Here is a 12,435-nt window from a genome sequence, read left to right as displayed (position 1 = left end):
GTCCTCCCGGAAACCCTGTTGGGAAAATGCATGGGATATCAAAAAAAGTCATGCATTTTTAATGCCACCTTCAGCACACCCTCGACAGAAGTTCTGCGATTGTGCTGGGTGCATGATGACAGGCAATTGGGAAAGTAACGCAGCGGTTGGCATGATCAAGAGCCCTTCATGCAAACACACACACAAGTACACACTCTGTCACCACACTTGACACGATCCGTGTCTGATCCGGGAGCTTTTTAGTCTATCTGCACCCAGCGAGGAGGCTGGGCCTCTGCCTTAATCTCTCAGGGAGAAAATCCGGGTGTCCCTTTGCCTCTGAAAGACACTCCCACCGCACTGCCGCACCTCAAATATACGAGACGCACACAGCACGCTTTGATCAGGGCTAATACACGCCACAGTTGATCCGTGAAGATAGCAAATGACCCATTATGACATCACAAAAACTGGTGGCAAAACAAACTAAGACCTGAGAGCCGCCACAATGACCCTTCGCGGTGTTATCAGAGAGAGGTCTGTAAATATGACTCAGAGGATCTTCATTTGAAATTCATGAGCCGTCGAGTGCCAACTTGTTCGCCGGGGTTTTGTTTGTTGTCGAATTCCCGTCGAAATTAATGTGTTTTGCAAAAAAAAAAAACAGATAAATGTTGTTCTTTTGAACTTTCTATTAATCAAATAATGGGGTAAAAAATGTATCACAATTTTCACAAAAAATAAGCCTGATAATACCTGATAATAATAAATGTTTCTTGAGCAGCAAATCAGCATATTAGAGTGATTTCTGAAGGATCATGTGACACTGAAGACTGGAGTAATGATGCTGAAAATTCAGCTTTGCATCACAAGAATAAATTACATTTTAAAATATATTAAAACAGAAAACAATTATTTTAAATTATAATAATATTTTACAATATTACTGTTTTTACTGTATATTTGATCAAATAAATGCAGCCTTGATAAGCATGAGACACTTCTTTATAAAAAGAACAACAACTTTTGATTGTCACTCTATATCTGAGAAAATCCAGCCTGCTTCATATAATGTAAGTGGATGGTGACCCAAACTGTCAAGCTCCTAAAACTTTAAGGGGTTTGATTTGGCATAGTGAAAAAGGACAAAAGGTGCTTTGTGTCGACCTCTTCCATAGACAGAAGGAGAAAAAAAAAAGTACAATAGCTTTACTTATATTTGTAAACTTGCCAGGTTTGAATATGATCAAGGACATTTCAGACCTACAACGGAGGGGAAGATTTTAAAAGAAAAGTATCTTACATTTTGGTCCGTTCCTTACATATATATATATATATATATACAGTGGGGAAAAAAAGTATTTAGTCAGCCACCAATTGTGCAAGTTCTCCCACTTAAAAAGATGAGAGAGGCCTGTAATTTTCATCATAGGTATACCTCAACTATGAGAGACAAAATGAGAAAAAAAATCCAGAAAATCACATTGTAGGATTTTTAAAGAATTTATTTGCAAATTATGGTGGAAAATAAGTATTTGGTCAATAACAAAATTTCATCTCAATATATATATATATATATATATATATATATTCATTTTTTGATTAAAAAAAGAAAATACATATAGATAAATCATAAATATATATGTTTTCTATAAATATATAAAAGCACAGCGTATAGGCCTACAATATGCAAAATAACTTCTTTGTTTTATGGACAAGAAAATAGATTTTGAGCAACATGAGTGTGAGCAGATGATGACAGAATTTGCATCTTTCAGCAAATCAATTCTCAAAGCTCCAGCAGATGATATCATCAAAACCAACTCCTTCAGCGCTTAACTTGCTAGATTCAAAAAGGATTTCAAACCCGTCTGGCGGCTGCAAGTAGTTTTTTTTTTGCGAGGGTGCTCTGGGAAGTTTCAAACACGTGACATTTGTGCGCACACACACAACTGGTTTCCAGAAGCGCTAATCTCTCTAAACGGACAGAAACAAAACAAACAAAACGGCTCACATATGCTAGCATGTTTCTTTGGATAAGATACTCAATAGTGAGGGTGAGTTCATCTGGTTCTGGAGCAGGTGTAGCAACACAAGCATGCCAAAAGCGGCCCTCTCCTTCCTCCTCTTGCCCTTTGGCCGCATGCTGAGTCTTGGTCGTGCGTTTTCTCTAGTGTTTGATGCACACGACCCCCATCCCCCTTCCCCGGCTGTCATTCACGACCTCTCTTAACACACACACATACGCATATGCAACATAAACACTGACAAACACACACCGTTTGGCCGGTCAGACCTGTTTTCCTGCTTCCTCTCCTAATTTGCATTCTTAATCATTACGATGGGATGTTGCATGCCTGTATGAATGCGTTGTCGAGTACTTCCCAAACAAACACAGTAACCAAAGTAATGTTAAAAGTGACACAAAATCACAACAATGGCAGTCAAAGACTCATTTAGCTCATCGAAAATTGGGTTATAGTCAATAAACACCCCATATCATGAGGAGCTTCCTTAATTTAATTTCATGGAGTCAATTTCTGAGATCCTCGGGGTAACCCTGAGTTTGTACATGACTGATTAACAATGCACTAACAGATGTCTTCTTTGTGTCGATACGACGTGTGTGTATGTATGCATTCGAGCGGGGGGTGGGTACACTGGTGTGAGCGAGTGTGTGTGTGTGTGTGTGTGTGCTTGTCTCATCCATTTGAAAGGAAATCCCATTATAATCCAGATTGAATGCTGAGGGCACAGTCAATGTCAAACTCATAACCTCTTCAGCAACTGAGCAAAAAGGTTTGGGTTTTTTGAATGAAAGTAACGCCGAATCTGAAAGCAAAATCGAGGCTAAGGACACAATAGCAGCTTAATTAGATGTAGTTCAAATACATCACACTACAAATGGGTGTAATTCATTAAGCACATCATAATCACTAATTTTGTATGTAAATCACTGCAGTGATTCGCACATGATTAGCGCAATTAAATTACAAGTCTATTCTTACTCGAGTATCTTGTAGACCAATAAATTCGGTTAGGGCAGAGAGACACCATTCAACCAATCTGCAAGTTAGTTTTGTAGAGAATAGCAATGTTTTTGACAATTGTTTGGAATCTTTCCCTGTAAATTGTGTACATTTATTGTATTGATTAATAAAGGACGAACAAAAGCAAGAGCAAGCAGGCTAATCCATCAGCACAGACACATGGGGGTTTCTACATGCACGATGGTGAACAAAAGGATTTCAGCGCTTATGTAATGCCCATATGGGTCTGAACTATGATAGAATCTGCATGATATATATATATATATATATATATATTTTAAAAATTGTATCTTCACAAAACTCCTCAGAGTAACGCTGAACAATTACACTTCCAATATGCTTATAAAACAGCTTATGGATTAAAATGTTTTTATAAGAGTTACTAAACTAAACATTTCAGACTCAAAATGCTCTCAGGAATCTTTTTAATCATTAAGAAAAGATCGAGCACTATAATATGTGCAAATAAAACTGGCTGATACCGAGTCAACAACTATGTCCACATTTTTGATTAACAAAAGTGTTATCCTGTATCGTTAGCAAAATCTGATAGCCTTGTCAACTAATAATAATAAAAAAGTGCTGTAAGAAGGCATCCTAGGTGTATATGACTTCCTTCTTTCAGACGAATCCAGTCAGAGTTATGTTAAAAATTGTCTTTGACCTTCCAAGCTGTTTAATGGTTTTCAGCGGGTGTTGCAGTGCATCAGTCCAAAAGAAGTGAAATAAAGCGCATCCATCCATAATAGAAAGTGCCTGACACGGCTGCGGGGGGTGAACAAAGGCCTCCTGTAGCGAATCGATGCGTTTTTGTAAGAAAAATAACAATATTTAAAATGTAATAATCAATTTAATCTAGCTTGAGCTCACTGTTGTACACAGAAGCAGTTCCGGGGGAATGACGTATGGAGGTCAGCTTTGCGCATGCGCCGCTCAGAAGTGACGAACGAGGAAGCGCAGCGGAGAGATCAACACAAAACAACGGTCACTTATTAGAAGTACAAAACGAGGATTTGTAAAGAAGAATGTCGGAGGATTTTGATATAAGCCAAGAGGAGACTTTGCTTCTTTTGCTCCTGTTAACAAATGTTGGTTTTCACAAGACTCACCAGCGCATGCGCAACGGCGACATCTTACTTCATCCGCCCGGAGCTGCTTCTGTGTACAACTGTTGGCGCAAGCTAGATTAAAGTGATTATTATGTTTTGAATATTAATATTTTTTTTTACAAAAACGCATTTTTAAACCTCTGGTTCCATTGTCCTTAAGTGTTTTTTTTTGTTTGTTAAATGTCTGAAATAAGGTCTGTGGTTTACACAAGCTCAAAATATTTACACATTTTATTCTATGACATAAAATACACTAGTAATACCCACTTGTGATTTTATATGTCTTGAAAAAGGCAGTTGGGACTACAGAGGTTGTCAGGGACATTAAAGGGATAATTCACCCAAAAATGAAAATTCTGTCATTAATTACTCACCCTCATGTTGTTTCAAACCCTTAAGACCTTCGTTCATCTTCGGAACACAAATTAAGATATTTTTGATGGACTTTATTGAACGACTTTATTCAACAATTCGTCTCCTCCGCATTACCCTGTAGCGCCATTTTGGAGAGTATCCGCTGGATGTAAACAGCGTATGCTGTTCTGTGTCAGCTGCGTCATGCCGGATCTGTTTCCTACGTTGTTGTGATTTGATCTGAACGAAAACAGTGTATCCGTGTGACACAGCTGACACAGAACAGCATACGCTGTTTACTTCCAGCTGATACTCTCCAAAATAGCGCTACAGTGACGCGGAGACGACGAATTGTTGCATAAAGTAGTTTTGTTTTTTTTCCGCACAAAAAGTATTCTCGTAGCGTCGTAAAATGACGTTTGAACCCCTGATGTCACATGGATTATTTTACCGATCTCCTTGCTACGTTTCTGGACTTGGGAACATTTCAGTTGTATTGCTGTGGATGAGTAATTAATGACAGAATTTTCATTTTTGGGTGAAATAACCCTTTAAACGTCATTGCGTCCAACAGGTAAACTTATTTAATCACTAGTCTGCTTTTACAGCTTCATTGTGTTTATAATCACACTCTTGAAAACGTTTTAAGTTAAACTTTCTAACTTTTCTAGAATTGAATTAAAGATTTAAAGAGTTGTTGGAAGCTTAATGGTGGTGATGTTGAAGTCATGTGGTGTAGTTCGCTTATAGCCTAACATTAGCTGTGTACTTATGGCAACTGTATTTAGGCTTCCAAAATTCATAAATGTTATCATGATGAACAAAACATGAGCAAATCATAAACTGTTGTTGGTCACAGAGCTTATTTTCAGTAATAATCCAAAAGCCAATGAAAAAATTCCATTGGGCTTTTGTCAAGGAAAACAGGGTGATACTAAACCTCCAGGTAGGCCTAAAAATTAGGCCATTTCATCCCTGCAGCACTCAATTTAACACATTCATTTAGTCCAATTGATAATAATAATAAAAAAACAAATGTATTCATGCCCCGATCTACTGTTTTTAACAACAGCACAACACAATGAAACACAATAGAGGGGTCAAAGTTGAAAATATTTGTAAGCCGCTTTGGATAAAAGCATCTGCTAAATGCATAAATGTAAATGAGAAGTTTTAACTTGACTTGGTGTGGGACACTGAGATGAATAATGTATGTACATACATTAACATATTTAAAAAATACTAGATAGATATTTCATGCACGTATCAGTGGGCGGGGCTAAACAGGCAGTGATGTAGAAGCAGGCGTTGATCTTCTCCTGCGGAGGCGGTGCTTAGCCATACTATTACATCATAAAGTGAAACATTCCAAAACGAGTCGTTTTCTGAGCTTGGTTTCAATAAAAGCTGTTTTTAGACTAATGAGAAACTTTTGAGTTTTGAAATTTACAGAATGTTTTTATAGTACATTGACCTGCTATATGTCAAAACATCGAGGGAAATTTGATTTCTCAGTTCATGACCCCTAAAAACCTATATTGGTCGTCCACTAGTATATAGTGCACATGGGACAGTAGCAGTATTGCAGCGCTAAGCACATGAGAGAGGGGCAGAGGGGCTTAGATTAGAGATTATTAACACGAAGCACAGACTAATCAGTTCAACAGAAAATCCCCTGAACCACAAGAAGAACCAAGGAAATGAGAGGATGAGAGAGAAACGACAGAAGGGAGAGAGATCATTAAAAAAATTAGCAGAATATTTGCAAAGAAAGAAAGCTGGGCACTGGCATGCCTATTGAGAGAAAAAGAGAATAATTTCAGTGGAACAAAACAGCAATTATCCCGTTGTTATGCTGTTGACAGTTTTCATAGGCAGTCATATGTGGATGCATAATGTGCTGAAGAAGGCAATGCAAACGAGAGTGAGAGGTAGTGTTTCTGGCATTGATGAACTCTACCCGTGTTCATGCACGCTTGTGGAGCGTGAAGGACCGACCATGGTGTTGATTTGGTGAAAATGAGCCAAAATGCTTCAAGACATCCCTGCTTGATACAGCAGCACATCTGCTCAGCGATCGCGAAGCCTGCTGAAATAATCTCTTAGTCTGCTGCACCAAGACACTATTATTAATATCTTTTGTCTGAGATGAAGACTGTTAAAACCTCACAGATAATAGGCTACTACTAACTAGTCATTCAGCAGACGCTTTTATTTAAAGTGACAGTGCACTTATTACAGGTTCAATCCCACTCATAATGTGTGCATTAACCTTTAGACCTGCTTCTCTTACATAAAGTACTCAAATTGTACTGCTATAAAGCTTTAATATGTACCACAGTACTAAATTATTACAATGTTCCATGGTATTTACATCATACAGGACAACTAGGTACTTCAAAGAAAACCACGGTACAGTTGCAAAAAGTACCAAGTTTTGGACAGGTACTCACACAGCAGCAGAATACAGTTGTCAGTCCTGTATATGGTTGCGTTCACACACATTTCGGTTATTTATAGCCGTGACATTTGCGTCTAGAATATTGCGGGTTCACATGTGTAGTTTCGGTAACTTGAAGAAACGCAGATATGAGCTAAGTGTCATCTGAAGGTTTAAATTCAGTCATCAATCAGTTTTGTGGCCTGCATGCGACTCAAATGCTCCGGTCTTTACTCCGCTGAGCTGCCGTCGGTTAATTAAGATTCGACTGATGAAATCGCACGTCAATTGAAATTCCATTGTGTAAAATGTGAAAAGATTTTGCAGTTTTGGACGTCGCCATCTTTGATATTTACTTTCGTCACTATTGCTATTGTTACAGGTAATAGTCACAAATAGAATACAGGCTTGACTTCTGTAAGCCTTGGCAAGCCTTGACTTGGCAAGCCTTTTTTTTTGTAAGTTGCAGTGTGAACAGGACATTTTGAGTCAAACCTATAAATAAACATGGTTGTCAATCCCAAACACTGACAGTGTGAACGTACAGTGAAGCACCGAAATTTTAGAACATTTTTAGTTTTGGTTTTGGCTGAATGAAAACTTAAATCTCAGTTTCAGTATAAAAAAAAAAAATTAAAAAATGGTGCATCACTAGTAATATGGTGATCTTGGAGGTAGCATGAAATACCATAAAAGCTAGGGATGCACGATATATCGGCCACCATATCGGTATCGGGCGATAAATGCTCATTTTTTCTGTTATCGGTATCGGCCTGATAAGAAAACTTGGCCGATATCTTAAAGCCGATAAATAATGCATTATTTCCTTCAGAGACACTTCAGATGCGCGCTGTTCGTTTGCAGCCTTTTGTGCAATTGTACGTTGTAATATTGTGTTTATTTGATGTATATCTGATTTATCTCATATAGAATGCGTTTGGTTAAGTTAAAAGAGCGCTTCAGTTTACCGGTGATCGTCTTTAGCTCAGCGCACGCAGCTCAAACAGCAGTGCACAACATTAATAACTATGATTGGGAATGTCGTGTATATAACATTCTAATGAGAACATTATTATAATAAAACGTTGTGAATTCTATGGGTTTAGTTGCCGTGTTTCAGCGCGTTGATATGGGAAGAGCGCATCCACAACAGGATCACACATTCTGACTATAGCACGCAATAACTGCATCATTTTGTACATATATAAGTTGTAATATTATGTTTATGTGGTATTAATATTAATCTCAGGATGCATTTCCTTGAGTTAAATAAGCTGCCAGCAAAACGCTTCAGTTTACCATGTTCATTCAGCTCTTCAGCTTCAGCACGTGCAGCTCAACGGCTGCTATTTAAAACAGTGGTATTAATTTGTTACTTTTTCAAAATCATTGATACATTATTAATAACAACAACCACTTGTATTTTTCTCTTATTATTTTCATCAACAATATGGTTTAGTAATTAAAATCATTTAATTATTGTCCGTGCAGAGGCTATTCCGTTTTATTGATCTATGGCGCATTCATTTTGATTCTTTACACGTGTAATGATGTCCAGTGACTTGTTTGCATTATTTATGCATAATTTTATTTATTTGTAAGACTTTTTTATGACTAAATTTGGTAATGGGAGAGTAAAAATATTTTTAAAACGTACACCGTTCAAACTAGGCTGCTTAGTGTTTGGGATGTGGCTTTTAATGATGAGACCTTTTTTGTAATCAGGCTCTCAAAAAAATATAACAATTTGGACATAGATTTATCGGCCAACATATCGGTTATCGGCTTTCAAAAATAAAGAATAATTGGTTATCGGTATCGGCCAAAATTTTCATATCGGTGCATCCCTAATAAAAGCCATGGTACATAAGTTTCAACAAAAATAAATCTGGTGTAGAAACAACAGAGATATTGCTAGTAAACTCAGAAACTAGTAAATTTCACAAATAATTACAAAGAATCGGCAAATAACACATTGAATAAAACATGAAATTTTGAAGTAAAAAGACTGAAATAGTATTTTCTTGTAAACTTACTTTATTTACAATTTTGAAAATATATATTTTTAAAGTGTACGAACCTAGCAACCCCCTAGCAACCACCAACAACCTCCTAGCATCATGAGATCTGCACTGATAAATTTCCCACTAAATATGGAAAAATGTGTTTTGTTCTGTATGGTAGCTGACTGCACATCAGTGTGACAACTGCACACATCTCCCATGCAGACAGATCCATTTTCTGCATTCTCTCTGAACTAAATGACTCTTTCATTATAAGGGGACTCAACTTTCCTAACTGCAGTAACACACATCTGCTGCCCACGCTCTGACAGGTGGAGAGAGTCAAACGCTGACACGCCAAAGCTCACGTCTGGCTCAACTTGATTCAGAGCTTTGAAATAACAAGATCTCTTTGGCTTTGATGCTGCCTAATTACTTCCACGAGAAATGGCATTTTATCATGAACGAATGAACCAGAGCTTAAAAAAAAACACTTGGAGCCACCGGCCATGTAAGAATGCAAACCATTCCAAATGAAGGAGCCTTACAGAGCAGCCGATGGAGCATGGCATATTCAGTACAGCTCTTCATCTGAGAGGCTATACTTATAATGGACATAAACTAATATGCATTCAAGATTTTTTATATGCACATAGATATAGAAAAGACAATTCTATATTGCAACTCACTTTTAATTGTTTTGAACACGTAATGCAGTTCTTGGACAGTCCTGTGGTCATTTTAAACCGTCTGATGTGGTTTCCAGACAGCAGTTTTAACCATTCAGGGTGTGATGTCAATCTAAACCACTATGGGTGATGACCTTTGACCCTTTACCATAACTCTATGTGACAGTCTTCTTTAAAAATTTTTATATTCAAAAATGAACTTCTAGAATATTTACTCATAGGTGTATTTTAATAGCCTGTTTTAAATAAGTATATCGAAATACATTAATTTGAATATCTATCTATCTATCTTCTGATGAATTCAGGTAAATTGGGACACATTTGCCACATTTGATGTAGTGATGACTCGGAAAAAATGTCCCAATTACTGTGAATTAACCCTAAAGATAAACCCTATATATATATATATATATATATATATATATCCATTATTTTTTAGTTAAATTTGAGCAATTATGCGGTTGCGGTAACACAGAACCCACAGCGACACCTTCGGGCAGAGATGGACTCACGTCTGCTAGTTCACTCGGTGGGATTAAAATATCTGCCTATCCATCATACTTATGATACCATCACCATCATCTCTTTACTGAACCTATCTCTCAAATCATATACCTATCTATCTATCTATCTATCTATCCTGGTGTCGGGTAATGCGTGTCAAACATGGAAAAGTCCGGTCCGCTCGCGGCTCCTGTCAGGGCTCTGCTCTGTGCTGTTATTCCCGGAGCATCGAAACTTCCCGGAGAAGCAACAGACAGGACGCGAGACGCGCAGCGCAACACGTGGATGACAGACAGACAGACAGACGCACTGTAACACTGAAGCCGAAAGTCATTTCTCATGGGAATGAAACTGAGGCAGGGAGCGGTGCGGTAACACAGACCCACAGCGACACCCTTCGGGCAGAGATGGACTCACGTCTGCTAGTTCACTCGGTGGGATTAAAATATCTGCCTATCCATCATACTTATGATACCATCACCATCATCTCTTTACTGAACCTATCTCTCAAATCATATACCTATCTATCTATCTATCTATCTATCTATCTATCTATCTATCTATCTATCTATCTATCTATCTAATCTGTCTGTCTATCTGTCTATATCAAATTGTCTTTCTCTATATCTATCTATCTACAAACCCAATTCCAAAAAAGTTGGGACACTGTACAAATTGTGAGTAAAAAAGGAATGGAATAATTTACAAATCTCATAAACTTATATTTTATTCACAATAGAATATAGATAACATATCAAATGTTGAAAGTGAGACATTTTGAAATGTCATGCCAAATATTGGCTCATTTTGGATTTCATGAGAGCTACACATTCCAAAAAAGTTGGGACAGGTAGCAATAAGAGGCCAGAAAAGTTAAATGTACATATAAGGAACAGCTGGAGGACCAATTTGCAACTTATTAGGTCAATTGGCAACATAATTGGGTATAAAAAGAGCCTCTCAGAGTGGCAGTGTCTCTCAGAAGTCAAGATGGGCAGAGGATCACCAATTCCCCCAATGCTGCGGCGAAAAATAGTGGAGCAATATCAGAAAGGAGTTACTCAGAGAAAAATTGCAAAGAGTTTAAAGTTATCATCATCTACAGTGCATAATATCATCCAAAGATTCAGAGAATCTGGAACAATCTCTGTGCGTAAGGGTCAAGGCCAGAAAACCATACTGGATGCCCGTGATCTTCGGGCCCTTAGACGGCACTGCATCACATACAGGAATGCTACTGTAATGGAAATCACAACATGGGCTCAGGAATACTTCCAGAAAACATTGTCGGTGAACACAATCCACCGTGCCATTCGCCGTTGCCGGCTAAAACTCTATAGGTCAAAAAAGAAGCCATATCTAAACATGATCCAGAAGCGCAGGCATTTTCTCTGGGCCAAGGCTCATTTAAAATGGACTGTGGCAAAGTGGAAAACTGTTCTGTGGTCAGACGAATCAAAATTTGAAGTTCTTTTTGGAAAACTGGGACGCCATGTCATCCGGACTAAAATATATATATATATATATATATATATATATGTGTGTGTGTGTGTGTGTGAAGAGTTCAGATGCAAAACCTCACTATAAAAATCTCCTATATTTATGTTCATTTATTTCACTTTAATGGCATGGAAAATGACCTATACATTGCCATTAATGTAAAATTACTGAACCTAAATATAGGAGCCTGATAAAAATGCTAATTTTAGAAGAAAATTTCAGATGGCACTTAGAGGCTTTTGCATCTGAGCTCTTCATATATATATATAGTCAAGTAACAAGTCAACTCGGCGCAAAAGCTACAAATGCAGGTAAGGTGTATAAGGAATAACAGCTCGCATCCTAAATGACCTGCAGTCTGTTGAGTTGTGCTTTCTTCGGTTGGTTAATCTGTTAAACTGTGCACAAACGCATCAAACATCAAACAACAAATGTAACATCAAGCGCCGTGACGTCACAGCCATATGTACATCTTCTTACCTTCCGCAGTTAAAAGCGTTCCTTCTCTCTACCTGCCTCACAAACACTTCAGCACAGTCTGGTGTCGGGTAATGCGTGTCAAACATGGAAAAGTCCGGTCCGCTCGCGGCTCCTGTCAGGGCTCTGCTCTGTGCTGTTATTCCCGGAGCATCGAAACTTCCCGGAGAAGCAACAGACAGGACGCGAGACGCGCAGCGCAACACGTGGATGACAGACAGACAGACAGACAGACGCACTGTAACACTGAAGCTGAAAGTCATTTCTCATGGGAATGAAACTGAGGCAGGGAGCGATGCGGTAACATCTTACACAGACCCACAGCGACAC

General features: G+C 38.1%; 1 long non-coding RNA gene across 1 annotated transcript in view; it reads right to left on the bottom strand.

Annotated features, from left to right (window-relative positions):
* Positions 1-12,435, bottom strand: part of LOC107584881 (uncharacterized) — a 31,976-nt gene extending 19,541 nt beyond the window's left edge. The window contains exon 1 of the long non-coding RNA XR_001609191.1: positions 12,109-12,435. This is a non-coding gene — a long non-coding RNA (uncharacterized lncRNA). The remainder of the gene's footprint in view (positions 1-12,108) is intronic.

This window comes from Sinocyclocheilus grahami, unplaced genomic scaffold, assembly GCF_001515645.1.
Source record: "Sinocyclocheilus grahami isolate Dianchi unplaced genomic scaffold, SAMN03320097.WGS_v1.1 scaffold64.1, whole genome shotgun sequence".
NCBI lineage: Eukaryota > Metazoa > Chordata > Actinopteri > Cypriniformes > Cyprinidae > Sinocyclocheilus > Sinocyclocheilus grahami.
This window is presented reverse-complemented; position numbering and strand designations above follow the sequence as displayed.